The 14,943-nt window shown below is 50.0% G+C and overlaps 1 non-coding gene across 1 annotated transcript; it reads left to right on the top strand.

Moving 5' to 3' along the window:
- Positions 1 to 1,584: 1,584 nt before the first annotated feature.
- LOC112130398 (U7 small nuclear RNA) lies at positions 1,585 to 1,649 on the top strand. Its single transcript, XR_002912670.1, has one exon. It is a non-coding gene; the product is annotated as a U7 small nuclear RNA (small nuclear RNA).
- The last annotated feature ends 13,294 nt before the right edge of the window (positions 1,650 to 14,943 follow it).

The following is a 14,943-nucleotide window of genomic DNA, read 5'->3' on the forward strand; positions in this document are numbered from 1 at the left end:
TGAACCACTGCACCTGGCCCATAAAGCTTTATTCTATTTTAATGAAGCAAACATGCATAAGTGTGTAAGTGTGATAATATGTGTGTGTACGTCTAACAGGAGCACTACATAGCAAAATGCGAATGCTGCTTATCTTTGGTGTTGGAATCACTCGTGATTTATAATCTTGTTTTCTTCTATTTTAAAAAACTTTCAAAATGAGTCATGACTTTGATTATTAGAAAAGAAATCTATAATAATTGAGAGGAAAGAAAACCCCACCTGTTGTTGAAACTGACTGGAGCTGGGAGAAATGAGAGATTCCTTTGAAGGTGTCACCTCCCTACCAGAAAAGTGGCCTTGTAGGACTGTCCCACAAGCCAGATGTTCCTCTTTCCCCCGGTCCCTGTACCTGGTGGGAGGTCGCACAGACAGTGAGCGTCCTTCACAGAGTCTGACCTGCCAAGGTAGGGGGGAAGTGGGGGTCTAGTGACATTCAGAACCCGGGGGAGCCGAATAGGTGTGACTGTTCGTTTGCAGGGTGACCTCTCCCCTCAAAGAGCAAGAAATAACTCTAGTGCAATTTCTAAACATTTACAAGAGAGGATTTTTAAACTTTTCACTTCTTTATTCCAACTAGCACATTTGGAAGCATAAAATGCACAAAGAAGACCTGCTATTTACAATCACTTTCACTAAGCCAGTGTTATATTCAAAAACAGCAGATAAAGCTCATGGCTTTGACGAAAGGGGCAGTCTTTTCATTGGAAACAATTAATACTGCTCCCCGTTCTGGGGAGAATTTAAAGAAAATAATTTGGAAGGAGATATGGCTTGACACAATCAAATGATTTCGGATCACAGATGTAATCATTTGATCTTGCTTTAAAACCAAACATTTCAGAACAATCTGGCATCACATTCTCTTCTGAGTCTGTGAAACTCTGAATTCTGGGTGAGTCTGAATTCCCAAGGCAGGACTGAGGATAGAAGAGATTTGATGGCAGAACCCTGGTACTGTGGTTATCACATGGGTTAGAGACGTAGGCTTGGTTAACCCACTGAACCTGCTTATGTATGAGGCTCACCTGAGAAGGTGATATGGACAAACCCATCTTATGGGTCTGAGGGCTCTTCACCAGGAGTGGAGCAACGAGGATGGCCCCAGTGTCCCCATCTCTGAACACGTTTAGGGGGAGGGCTGTACAGCCTGGACAGATCACCACTGGCTCCATGGGGAACTTTCAGCAGCACTCGTTGCCTGTGTCTGTTCTGTGCCAGGCACTGCACTCAGGGCGGGGATTTGGGATTCACCAGGGCACGAGGCGACGTGCCTCTGTCCTCATGGAGCCTAAGTGCTGGTGGAGACAGACAGTGCAGATGTCGACCACAAATGATGAGGCACTTGCAGGTAGGGATCAGCGCCAAGAAGGAAATGAAGGGTGCGTGTCGCTGACTGAGACTCTGGTGGGGGCTACTTAAATAGGGCCATGGGGGAGGTCCTCTCTGAGGAGGTGACATTTGAGCTGAGGCCTCACCAGTCAGAAGGAAAAAGCTGTAAAGGGTCTGGGATTAACTAAACCTGGGGACTTTTAAAATAATGTAAGGTGTTACAGCTCTTTCAGAATTTGTCTAGCACGTTTTCCGGTTGTCACTCCCAGGTTGCCTCGGGAAGAGGCATCTGTGCCCAGCTCGTGGCCTGTTCTTTGCATTTCGGGGAAGGGGTCCCCTTCTCCCACAGCCGTCCCCCCAGGACCTGTTCCCAGGTGGGGTCTGGTTTTCACTAGAAAGCCCTCCATGCAAAAAAATAAAAAACAAAAAAAACCACACAATTGAATTTGAATTAGTTGCCAACATTTACATTTTAATTCTAAAAATCTGTATTTTTGACTTCGTTGGAAAGTCAGACTATCTGGCCAGGCCGGGCTGCGATCTGGTGGATTTCAGTATTTCAGTTTCTGGTTAGGGAGGGTATTTGGGGTTTGCCCCTCCAGCATCTGTTCCAGTGTAGAGTGGGGGTGGGGGCCCAGGCTCAGTGGGGAGAACTGCAGTGGCCAAGGGCCTCGGCTATCTCCAGATGGCCGGATGGACCCTGCCACCTCCGGCTTGGGGTGGGCTGGGGTTCTTTGCTGCCCCTCCTCCCAGCCCACAGCCTCTTGAACTCCACTGAGACCACCCGCAGGTGAGGCTGGGAAGGGAAACCTGCCTTTGTAAGTGACATCAGGTGAAACCGCGCTGTGAATGTGTCAGAAACTAAAAGGCCCTGTCACACCCGCGGCCAGGAAGACTGTCACCACGGTGGCATGCAAATGACAGAGATGCATGGGACAGCGTCTACCAAGAGACGAGCCAGGTGAGGGCAGGTAGTCATGAAGGAGGGAGGAGGGGTCCTCCCACAGCAGCAGCGCCATCCCGCAGAGAAACAGCCTCTGGGGAGGGACGCGTTCCAAGGAGGCCCCGTGCTGTGCGGAGTGGGTGGCTCGAGGCCTGAATGCCGGGCACTCGGAGCGGTCAGTGTCCCCGTGGGAGCAGGGATGCTCTCAGCCAGGTGATTGGGGTCCTTGGATGGTCAGCCCCTGTGTGCGTGTGAGGGGGTGGCCGTCTGCTCTGTCCCTTCTGAAGGCAGCCATAAAGGAGAGAGGCCAAAGAGCTCAGCGTCAGACCAGCCTGGGTGCAGGTCCCACTTCCTGCCAGGCCAGTGCCTCTGAGCCTCAGTTTCCTCATCTGTATGGTGGGGTTAATCCCAACCATGTATACTGCCTGCCTGCCGTGTGCCAGGACCTTCTTACACATCTTTGATTGCTTGGGAGCAGGGACTTTATTATCCTCCTTTAGAGTTGAGAAAGAAGAGGCACAGAAAGGTTAAACCAGTTACCTGGGTTCACAGAGCTGCTATTGCAGAGTAAAGACTACAGACTCAAATGGAGCACTAAGCCCCGCCCTGGGCGCCAACAGGTGCTCCAGGAATGTCTGGTGCCATTTATCACCCTCATCACCTGCTGCGAGCGTCGTCCCATCATGCAAACCCCGTGAGCGTGAAGTGAGGGGACACGTGCAGGATCGAGTGTATTGGCAGGTGACGTAAGTAAAGTAATAACCACAGGATGATATTCACAACCCATATTAGTGCTACCAGCAGCCGCATCTGCCTGCTTCTCTGGGCCCAGGATTGTCTGCAAACTCCCAGGAGCTGGTCCTAGGTGGGTGAGAAGAAGGGTCTGCAGTTATGGGAAGGAGCAGCTTGCCCAGCTCATGGCCTGTTTTGTGCATTAGGAGTCCCTGTTCCCCACAGCTGTCCCCCAGGGCCTCCTCCCAGGTGGGCTCAGGAGACCCCAGGGCTTAGCGGCTTCAGGCCAGGGTTCTGCCGGGTGCTGTGTGTCTGTCGGAGTGACGCCTCCCGCACCAACCCTCTCGCCCTGCCAGCTACTGAACGCACAGCAGCTACAGGGCACGAACTCTGAGACCAGGACCTCCGCAGATCCCATGGCACAGAGCCCCCTCCTCCCTGCCCGACTGAGAAGGAGGAGGCGCGCCTCAGGGTGAATCCTGCCCCCGCTCGCTGCAGGATAAATGGCCTCTGGGTCGAACACCTCACAACGGGATGTGTCTTAGGGTGGAGTTTATCAAATCACAGGCTGTGATGCATTAGTGGGTCTTGAAATCAATTTAGAAGGTCGAGCCCGGGGTTGAAAATCTGCAATAGACAGGAATAGACTAGGTCAGGAGACATCAGAGCGCATTGTGTGCAACGAGGGTGAGTGTCGTTTGGGGAAACGTATTGCGTTTCTGTATAAATGGATGTGCGTGTGTGTGCTGGGTGGCAGTTTGCAATGTGTTTCTTACGGTGGGTTGCACTAAAAACATCAGAGAATCTGTCTCAGCGTCTTATGGTAACAAAAAGGGGAGTCACCTTGTGGTGATAATTTTCCTCAGAACCTTACATTTCCCTGATTTGAGACCCGTTTATAAGACTGAGAAACAGGTCTAAGCTGGTGCCAAGAGTTTTGGTTACGTCAGGGATAAAGCTGTGGCTCTCTCATCCCACAGTCCATGCTGAGGGGTGGAGGGGAAATGAACTGCTGGATGAAGTGATGAACATGCGAGAAATGAGACCGGGAAAGGGAGAGGCACGGAAGGCAAACAGAGAGGGGGAGAGGAAGGGATGTGGGGAGGGGTGGGTGACTGGGAGGGAGAGAAAGGGGGTGAGGGGTTATTTCTGAAGCTCTAGGAGCTGCCTTCCTGCATTGCTGAGTCAGCGCCGCCTGGACTCAGAAACACTCATTGTCCCTTCAATGACCCCTTGGAGCTTAAGAGCTCTGTTAGGATCTGAAATGTGTCCAACAGATCTTCGGAGCCATTGAATTTTCATCCCATGTGGGATCTGGACACATGTGCATGCAAACTAACATCCTTACACGTATGCACACACAGATACACATGCACACACACACTCATGCATCCACATGCTCACACACAGATACACTCATACATATACATTCGTGCACATGCATGCATACAATGCCCACGCATATATGCACACTGATACATACACACTCACACAGACACACTCATATGCACACACTAACACACATAGACATACTTATATGTCCACTCACACACATGCTCAATCCTACATGCACTCTCCCACACCCACACACTCCCACGCACTCACAGACACAGTGAGTCAGGTGTATTTAATATGTAGTTCGTGCCTGTGCCTCCCCCAGATCCCCATGTTACCTGCTCATCAGCGGAGGCCCGGAGTCCTGGGGGGAGTCCTGGTGTCCCTCCACCTGATCTCCATGACAACCCATCCCGACACCGGTTTGTGAGTGTGAAAGCTTCAGGGCCCGCATGACTCCCACGTTAATTCATGCAGATCAGCTGTTCACTACTCAGTGCTCCCATCTTATGTGAGGCAGCGAGGCACAAAATTGGCATCTGCTGTGGTGTGTGTGTGTGTGTATGTGGTGAGCTTGGCACACAGGTAGGATGAGGTTTGGGGCAAAAGAGCATGAAAGATACAGCCAATAGTAATAGGATTACAGTTGTTGATTGCTTTCAAAGGACTTAACATAGAATATTCATCCCAAAGATATATTACATCTGGTGAATTCTAGAGCATCTCACAGATAGAATGGGGATAAAAGGAGAAACAACACACTTGCAGATTTGATGAAATTTCCCACACGGTCCTGAAATCGCTGGTGGAATGGGGGATTGCAGTCCAGGTATGAGGCATTCGAGAGAATCTGAATGTGTCCCCCAAAGTGCTCCCCAGAGACTAGCACTGATCAGGCCGTGGAAAGCCCAAGGCCCCACATGACAGGTTCTGGGCTCTGCCTTCCTTGAACATGGCGGGTGGAGAGGCTGGGGAGAGAGGCAGAGGCTGAGACAAATGGTCGGATTCGGTTCTTTTATCTGTAGCAGGGACTCAAACCCAGGGTGTCCTGGCTGCTGGAAGGTTGAGCAATGCTGAGCCATATTTCCACACATGGCTTCACTGGCTGAAGCAGGGCTGGTCCTGTGGCCGAGACCCCCTCTTCCAGCCCTGCATGGGTCCCCTGACCTCCAGGTCTGCAGGCATTCACATATCCCCCTGCAAAGCCACCAACCCTCCTTGGGCAAGGACAGGCATAGTTTCAGGACATCGTCCTCCTTTCCTATGTGGGCAGAGTTGATCCCCCAGAGCTGGGAGGGAGGCTCCCCAATACCCATCTCCCCGATAATGGCCAATGCTCCTCAAAGGGTCACTTCCAAAGAATGCCAGGTGGCAGGCACCAGGTTTTGGCATCTGATATGCTCCCATCCGCTCCCTGGGGACCCAAGCAATCATCCTTTGTAATCTCTGATGGGGAACAACTGGCCATTGTCATTTAATTAGCAGGGGACACACTAAGCTATGGTCTCCTGCAGGCTCCGTAAACATCTGTGAAATCAGCCTGGTGACTCCAAGCTCGGTGCAGACTGTGGGGGCCCACAGAGGCCAAGGGGAACCCCCACCCCCGGTCTGGCTCTGAGAACAACCTCCAGGAGAAACTGCCAAGCTGCCAGGACTCATGGCAGCTGCTTAAACAGGCAAGTTCTTTCTTGCAAATTGTGATCCAGGCTGCGATCTAGGCTGGCTCTGCACATTCCAACCACCTGTTTTACCTGCTGGTTGGAGTTGCCTTGGTACCTCTGAGAGCTGCTTGTGTGTGGGTGGGGGCTGCTTTTGAACACATGGCTGCCCCATCAGCTGCGCCTTCTCCACTTCTTCTGGCCTTATTAAATGATGGTTATTGCAGGGAGGATGCAGCGCCAAGCATCCTTTTATTCAGCGCCGTGAGATGCGGGGTGTCCAGTGTCCCAGGAGAAATTCAAGCCTCATTTCCCTCTAAGACACTGGGATGAGGCCACGTGCAGCCTCTTAGTGCCCGGATCCCGAGTGTGTCATCTGAGTCTGTGCATGAGGTGCCAGGGCCAGGCCTTGGGCTGTGTGGGACGGGATTGAAGCGTGTCTGATGGGAGGGCCCAGGTCACACCCACCAGGGGCCAAGAGTGCACAGATATAGGTGCCAGTGACTGCCCAAGTCACACAAAACAGAGAAAGGGAGGCACTGGGAAGCCCTCGGGCCAGAGGCTGATGATGTGGAATCCTGGAGGGGACTGCCTGCTGCTCAGGGCAGAAGGGGACATCCTGATGTGGCACTCATGACAGCCCTCCAGTGTTCCCGCCACCCAGACCCACTGTCCCTGGAGACCTGCAGAGGGAATTACTGCTGACGAGAAGGCGTCTCCATCACTTGCTTTCTTTCCCCTTGGTCACCACAAACACATGCTCACAGCCCTCGGATGACAAGCCTGTTTCCGCCCCCTTCTGATACCCCTGCTCTATGGGTGTGGTCACTGCTCCTGGCTTGCAGTGTCCTGTGTGGCTATGACAACCCGGGTTCTTCTCAGGGCTGGTGTCCCTCCTGCAGAAAGCTCACCCTGTCTCCTGGGCCCCGGCCCTGCTCCTCGACAGAGGAGGGAAGGACTGGGGTGGTGGCTGATGGATCCTCATGTCACCTCTTTCCCATATTCCCGTGGGCTCTTCCTTCAGAGCCTCCACCCTGCACCCTGATGACTCACTGCGTCTCATGTAGGAAGCCCCCGGTGACATCTCATGCCCTGTACACAGGTCCCTACAGCCCGGGCCCCTCCCCAGCTCTGCTGCCTCTGGGGGAAACCCCACTTTCACCCCTCCCTCCTTACATCTGGCGGGGATTGCAGGGGGCTTGTTGGAGGGAAGCCACATGTGAGACCCACACGACGCACCAACCCCCACTGTGCAGACCCCACCCCATCTATTTTCTTCCATCCCTTCTGCGGTCAACACAGCCCTGGCTCTGCATTCGGCCCTCTCTTCACGGGGCTGTGTCTGGGCAGATGGGCTGGGATGTGTTGTGCATGTCACAGCCCGGCCTGTGCAACAGGAGGCTCCAGGATCCCTTTAGGGGTAGGGTAGGAGGCGGGAGAGTGCAGGTTAAATGGGATGGGCAGGGGCAGGCAGGCAACAGGGGTGACTGATTTTTCTCGAAGCGTTGCCAGGCTACCTTTCAATTCCTTGTCTGTGGCCCAGGCCAAGGAAAGCGAATGTTCTGCTGCCAACCTGGCTTGTCTTTTAATCACACCCTTTGCTTGTCAGTTTAGACACCCTGGTATACTCTCATTGCTTTTTAGCAATCTTTGCAACTTGCTGGACTTTTCCACCCAAATAAGAACAGCAGACCATGTGTACTGTGTGCCAGGCACTGTGCTAAATGCATTAGCTATTTCAATCCTCACAATAGCCCTACGAGATGGGCACTATCATTATCCTTATTCTGTAGATGAGGAAATTGGCACAGAGAGGTTAATTAACTAGCCCAGAATCACTCAGCTAGTGGGTGGCAGAGCTGAGATTTGAACCTAGGCAGCCTGGCTTCAGGGTCTATGCTCTTAATCTCTCACTGTAGGGGCTCTTAAGTGAGTCCTCAGCTTCCATGGCTTCAGTTGAAGGGACTTCTCTGTGGAGGCAGGGCTAGGAGGAAGTTTATCCATTAGGTCCTACAGCAGCCATCTAGAGGGATGGGATTGACTGTGACTCAGACTCTACCCTTGCTGCTGCCTCTGCCGGGAGCTCTGTCCCCTGGCTCATCCCAGAATCTGCTCCTTCTCCCTCCTTAGGACTCAGTGCAGCATTGCAGAGGATGTTTGCTGAGCACCTGCTATCTGCCAGGCACTATGTTAGATGTAGGGGATCTTGCAACAACAAAATTCCTGCTTTTATGGAGTAGACATTCAGTAAGTGGAGAGGGATAAACAAATCAGTGAAAGGTATGCATGTCAGCTGCTAATCCATGCTACGGGGAGACATTCAGCAGGCTTGGGGATAGGAAGCCCCAGGTATGTGGGAGGGTGTGTTAGCTTCCTGTGGTTGCTGTGACAAATCACCACCAACTTGATAGCTTCAAACAACACAGATGGACTCTCTCCTAGCTCTGGAGGTCGGGAGTCTGCCGTTGGTTTTACTGGGCTAAGTCAAGGTGTCAGCAGGGCTGGCTCCTGTTGGAAGCACTGAGGGCAGGATTCTTTGTGTTTTCAAGTGTCTGCATTTTTTTTTTCTTTTCTTTTCTCTTTTCTTTTCTTTTCTTTTCTTTCTTTCTTTCTTTCTTTCTTTCTTTCTTTCTTTCTTCTTTCTTTCTTTTTCTTTCTCTTCCTTCCTTCTCTCTCTTTCTGTCTCTTTCTTCCTTTCTTTCCTTCCTTCCTTCCTTCCTTCCTTCTTTCTTTCTTTCTTTCTTTTCTTTCCTCTCTCTGTCTCTCATTTTCTTTTCTCTCTCTCTCTTTCTCTCTTTCTTTTGAGGCAGACTTGCTGTGTCACCCAGGCTGGAGTGCAGGGGTGTGATCTCAGCTCACTGCAACCTCTGCCTTCTGGGTTCAAGCGATTCTCCTGCCTCAGCTTCTCAAGTAGCTGGGACTATTGGCATGCACCACTACGCCCAGCTAATTTTTGTATTTTTTAGTAGAGATGGGTTTCAGTATAAGTTGGCCAGGCTGGTCTCAAACTCCTGACTTCGGGTGATCTGCCTGCCTCGGCCTCCCTAAGTGCTGGGATTATAGGCATGAGCCACTGCACCCGGCCTGTATTTTCTTTTAAGCTCCTCATATTCCTGGGCTTGTAGCCCCTTCCTCCATCCTCAAGCACATGATTCCAGTCTCTACCCTGTCATACAGCTCCTCTGACTCAGACCCTCCGGCCCTCCTCTTATAAGGACCCCTGTGATTACACTGGGCCCACCCAGGTCATCTAGAGTCATCTTTCTATCTCAAGATCCTTCACTTAACTACATCAGCAAAGCCCCTTTGCAATAGACATACACACAGGTCCCAGGGGTTTGAATGTGGACACATATGGGGGGCCCCTGTTCAGCCCTCTACAGAAGGTGGTTGTTGATTTTCAATAGGATGGTAAGGGAAGACCCTGCTGAGAAGCCACCATTTGAGCCAAGACTGGAGGAGCTGAGGCTGTGGGCCAGGATGACATCGAGGGTGGAGCCTTCCAGGCAAAAGAACAGTGAGTACAAAGCCGGCAACAGGTGTGCTGGCATGTTCCAGGAAAACCGGGGAGGGAGCCACAGCTGCGGCTGAGTGAGGAGAGGAGCAGCGGGAGGTGAGGTCAGAGAAGCCTTGGGGACAGAAGCTGCGGGCCTCATGGTTATCATGAAGCTCGGGGTTTTACTCTGAGTACGTGGGAGCCATGGAGGGTTCTGAGCAGAGGAAGCACAGGACCTGACCTGGGTTTCACAGCCTTCCTCTGGCTGCTGTGTGGAAAATAGGTAAATAGGGCAAGAGTGGAAGAAGGGAGGCCTGTCGGGAAGCTTTTGCACAACGGCCCGGATAAGAAAGACTCATGGCTTGGGCCAGATGCTGGGATGTGTCCCCCACGTCGCCTTTCAGGAGCAGGCACGCATGCCCCACTGCCCGGGGGTTGCCTGCTGAGAGCTCACAGCTGAGACCCTCCCCAGAAAATGCCCCTGGCTGACAGGAGCTGCTTTGCCCAGTCACCCTTCCTGCGGTCCATCCGTCTCCAAAGACTGGTAGTAAACACAGGGGTCTAAAGGTCCAGCTCCTTGACTCGATTCATCGCAGCTCTGAAGGGCCGTCTTTGCTGCAGACTTCCTCGAAGGATGGAGTGCAAAGTCATGCGTAGAGTGTGCAGGGCTCAGGTGAATATCTATATGTCTCTCTATATTTTAGGATCGCTGTCTACATTAGCAATTTGTTTAAAAATATATTTCAAACTTCCTGCGCCCACGTGAGGTCTCGTGATTTATCCATGAAGGTATAAAATAATGGATAGAGAAGGGGTACTTACGTGGCTTGTTGTCCGACAGATCGTGTGAAAGTTTTTCATCATGTCCAGGCACCACTTCTTCCTGGTCAGGCCCACGTTATATACGAGAACAATGGAACAAGTCAAAGGCAAAGCAACACGTCCCCCTGTAAAAACTGTCAGTGTAACCGTCCACTTCTGTATCTGTCCAGTCACTTAACAAGTATTGACAGAGCACCTTTAAACACAGGCTTCTGTGCTGGTGTCCAGGACACAGCAGTGAGTAAGAGCCGTCTGATCTCATGACACTCGCAGGAAGTTCCAGTCTATGAGGATGGACAGCATGCAGGTCAACACATAAACATCATTCAGACTGTGAAAAACAGAATAAAGGACACAGATTGGGAGATGGGATAAAGAGTCATGGGGGTGGAGCTACTGTCTCATTTTGGGTGGTCTGGGAGGGCCTCTCTGAGGAGGTGACATGTGGGCTGAGTCCTGAAGGATAAGATGGGGCTGCCATGGGTGATTTGAGGGAACAGCATGCTAGGTGGAGGGAACAGCAAGTGTAAAGACCAGAGATCAGGAGGATCAAAGATGAGGCCAGGGTATCCAAGAAGTCAGGAGAGTGCTAAGAGATGGGGATGCAGGGACACTGTGAGGTGAGATAGAAAGAGAAGGGAGTTGGCCTGGCACAGTGGCTCATGCCTGTAATCCCAGCACTTTGGGAGGCCGAGGCGGGTGGATCACGAAGTCAGGAGATCGAGACCATCCTGGCTAACACGGTGAAACCCCGTCTCTACTAAAAATACAAAAAATTAGCCAGGCGTGGTGGTGGGCACCTGTAGTCCCAGCTACTCGGGAGGCTGAGGCAGGAGAATGGCGTGAACCCGGGAGGCAGAGCTTGCAGTGATCTGAGATTGTGCCACTGCACTCCAGACTGGGAGAGAGAGCAAGACTCTGTCTCAAAAAAAAAAAGAAAGAAAGAAAGAAAGAGAAGGGAGCCAGGCATGGTGGCTGACACCTGTAATCCCAGCACTTTGGGAGGCAGAGGTGGGCAGATTGCTTGAGCCCAGGAGTTTGAGATCAGCCTGTGCAACGTGGCGAGACCTCATCTCTACACACACACACACACACACACACACACACACACAGCCAGATGTGGTGGTGCATGCCTGTGATCCCAGCTACTTGGGAGGCAGGAGGATCACTTGAGCCTGGAAGGTTGAGGCTGCAGTGAATCAAGATCATGCCCCTATAATCCAGCCTGGGTGGGTGACAGAACAAGAACCTGTGGCCAAAAAAAAAAAAAAAAAAAAAAAAAAGAAAAGAAAAGGAAAAAGAGGAAAAAAAGGAAAAAAAGTAATTTATTGCAATGACTGTGTTTTATTTCATTTAAACAATTTTCTCTCCCCTTTGAGTCCAGCCTGACACTCAGGAGATGGGGAGAGCCTTCCGCTCATTCTGCTTCACGAGGAGCTCGAACCTGCTCCCTTAAATCTCCATCAGCTCTGGCAAGCCCTTGGGTTCTGCTGGCTGTAACGCTGCTCCCTGTTTACCAGAGGCTTTTGCAGGCACATTAAATGTATCACTCAGACTCTGAACTAGATTAAGCCACAGAAAGCTTTGATTCATGGAGCTGCTGGTCCCCATTACCCCAAGATATGCATTCTTTCTTTTTGTTAAGGAATTAAGGTGCCATATTGAAACTTTAATCTTTAAATACAGGTAAATAAAACATGATTACTCTACAGAAACAGGACCCTGAGGGAAATATGTGTTTAATAGCTCTAGCATTTGGAGCAATAATTTCCACATTCCATTCTGTTTGTATAATGTATCATACTTTCCAAAAATATTTTCTCATGCACCAGTTCATTTGTGCTCATTTAATATGTGGAAGGTATTTACATGTTGCACATATTTATAGCTGTTTTCCCAACCAAGTAAAAAGAGAAAAAGGGAAAAGAAAAATAAAATGCCTGCAGGTCCTCAGTTGCATGTACTTTCTGGTCAGTACAATGAACTCACATTTGCATTCTTTCCTTGTCTCTTATTTCATCCTTTTCTTTCTCCATGGTGTGTGTTTAACATTAACCATAAACCAGTTCTTCTCCTCTCTCTTTCACTCATAAACATGTAGGGGTGGGCAGCTTTTGCTCTTGTCCATCCAATATTCATTCCTCCTTCTAACTGCACTGCCCTAATTTTATTCTCAGCAATGACCCGTCCCCTCTTCAATCCACGTGTGTGAGCTGACTCTACTAAGACCCCAGCCCTAGATTTGGTCTCATGCCCCAGGCCTGGACAATCAGTGTATTCTCTCTCTCCACCTCCACCTTCATTCTCTTAGGTCAGAGTGATTCCTGGATGGCCAATGAAACTTTGGTTTGATTTACTAGACTTTGGTTTGATTTACTAGAAAGAACACCTCTCTTTTTATTGGACTGGTTTCTGTGAGAGTGTAAGCAGGGCCACAGAGCAGAAACTTCTTGTTTGTGAAGCCACTCCACAGGAAAATAGAGCCTTGTAGACATCAATCATTTGAGTGACTGGATGCAGCCATGCCTGAAGCCGTCACCCTTAGGGCAGGTTTTCTCAACCTTGAGACTATTGACAGTTTGAGCTGGGCATTTCTTTGTTGTAGAGACTGTCCTGAGCATTGCCAGATGTTTAATAACATCCCTGACCTCTACTCACCAGATGCCAGTAGCATGCCACCCTCCCACCCGCCACTCCCATTGTGACAACCGAAGATGTCTTCAGGTGTTGCCAAATGTCCCTGGGGAGAAATTTCCTCCACTAAGAACCACCATCCTAGACTGCCCATAAGTTATGCGGGTCAATAATTATCCATTTTGCTTATTTCTGCTTGAGTTTCTTTTCTTGTCTTCAAGGGGCTTTCTGCCCAAAGGAGAGCTGTACCTTTAGGATGGACCTTCCAAAGGAACTTTCTCTGAATTGCCCAGTGTGGATGCTGAGAGGGACAGTCTGTATTTGGCCAGGTCCATGAGGGAGAAATGTACCAGAGAGAAAGTGTTGAGTGAGCACTTGTTTATGAGGTACTGAAGGATCAGGAGAGGAATTGATCCCCGTGGGCTCTCATGCTTAGGGAAGTCTTCCTGGAGGAGATGAATCTTACAGGGTTCATAGGGGTAGTAAAGAGGGAGGAGACGTTTGTGTATGTGTATGTGTTGGGGGGAACCTGTGAGCCTGAAACAGGATGGAATGGGGTGGGTGGGTTGGCAGGAGGTGCTGAGGAGATCATCTGGCCAAAGCCAAAGAGGGGTGTGTCAGGCAGTCATTTGCGCTGGGCTGACAGATGGGTCCAGAGTCAATGCCAAGCTAAATAAGTTAGAATTTAAACGTCCAAAACGTATTTACCACCATCACCATGTGTGGTAGACAAAATAATGGTCCCTTAAAGGTATTCATGTCCTCACGCCCAGAATCTGTGACTATGTTACATGTTGTGATAAACAGGACTTTGCGGAGGTGACTAAGTGAGGGACCTTGGGATGGGGAGATGGTCCTGGATTATCTGGGGGGGGGGGCCAATATAATCACAAGGGTCCTTATAAGAAGGAGGCAGGAGGAGCCGGGTCAGAGGTAATGAGATGATGCAAGCAGGGGGAAAGAGGAGGAGGTATGAGGACGAAAGTGGAAGGGGGAGTGATGTCATTGCTTCCTTTGGAGTGGGAAGAAGGGGCATGAGCAGTGGAATGTGGCAGCCTGCGGAAGCCAAAGCAGGAAAGTCAGCAGCTTCTCCCCCAGAGCCTCTGGAGGGATGCAGCCCTGTGGACCCCCAGATAATAAATTTGTGTGTGATTTTTCAAGCCACTAACTTTGTGGAAATTTGTTACAGTGGCAATAGATAACTCATATACTGTGCTTGCCCAATTAGCATGCAATTTATATGTTATTACTTGATTTTTTTTGTTTGAATTGACTCTATTTACTTTACTCCAAATGAAGATTTCACCCTCAGTATTCATATCTGTGAAAACATGGGGTTGATGGCTGAGTATACATTTTTTCCCCAAAATGAATGGAAATAAATACATGACTTAAACATGACTTTAAAAAACTTGTCTGTCCATGTTACGTGTGAAATCATCTAGTGTCTTCCTGGTGTTCTGGTCACATATACTTTGGACTCATTAGTAGGATAAGGAGAGTTGTGGAAGTCTTCTGAACAGGTGAGGGAGGTGATGGAGAGTGCCACAGTCTTAGTAGACTCCATGTAGATGGAGTGCTTTGGATGTGTTGGCAAAGGGAACTACAGCCAGGGTCGGCGGGGAGGGGTTGCAATAGTTAGCAAGAAGACATGAGGTCCAAACTGTGGTGGAGGATGGGAATGAAAAAAGAGCAAAAGAGCCAATGGGAAACAAAGGAAGAATGATCAGGATCATTACTGATCATGAAGCTGACCCGATAGTCCCACAGAGAGTTTTTTTTTTTTTTAATAAACATGGAAATTGGCCTTTCTGGTCTTAAAGCTTGAAACTTAGATTTGTTTTATCTGAGTTCCTTCCTCAAGAAAGGATCCCTAGGCCCTCAAAAGTATCAGAGAATTGAAACTCACCAGATTACCACATCCAGACAATGAAATGCATTCAAGATGATTG

Source organism: Pongo abelii, chromosome 21 (assembly GCF_028885655.2).
Source record: "Pongo abelii isolate AG06213 chromosome 21, NHGRI_mPonAbe1-v2.0_pri, whole genome shotgun sequence".
NCBI classification, from domain to species: Eukaryota; Metazoa; Chordata; class Mammalia; order Primates; family Hominidae; genus Pongo; species Pongo abelii.